At 56.0% G+C, this 300-nt stretch overlaps 1 protein-coding gene across 3 annotated transcripts in view; it reads right to left on the bottom strand.

Annotated features, from left to right (window-relative positions):
• BCAR1 (breast cancer anti-estrogen resistance 1) overlaps positions 1–300 on the bottom strand; it is a 24,475-nt gene that overhangs the window by 6,698 nt on the left and 17,477 nt on the right. The gene's annotated exons all lie outside the window — the stretch shown is intronic.

The raw sequence follows: 300 nt of genomic DNA, 5'->3' as shown, positions 1-300 counted from the left end.
ACCACCACCACCACCACCACAATCACGGTCACCACCACCACAGTCACCACTCATCATCACCACCACCACATCACGGTCACCACCACCACCACCATCATGGTCACCACCACCACCATCATCATCACAGTCCACCGTCACCACTCACCATCACAGTCATCTTCACCGTCATCACCACCACGATCACGGTCACCACCACCATCACTATCACCACCACCACAGTCACCACTCATCACCACCACCACCACAGTCACCACTCATCACCACTCATCACCACCACACCACCACCACAGTCACCACTCA

This window comes from Elephantulus edwardii, unplaced genomic scaffold (assembly GCF_000299155.1).
Source record: "Elephantulus edwardii isolate Elephantulus edwardi_28Jun2011 unplaced genomic scaffold, EleEdw1.0 scaffold00072, whole genome shotgun sequence".
Taxonomy (NCBI): domain Eukaryota; kingdom Metazoa; phylum Chordata; class Mammalia; order Macroscelidea; family Macroscelididae; genus Elephantulus; species Elephantulus edwardii.
The sequence above is the reverse complement of the archived record's forward strand: the minus strand, read 5'-3'. Positions and strand labels throughout refer to the sequence as shown.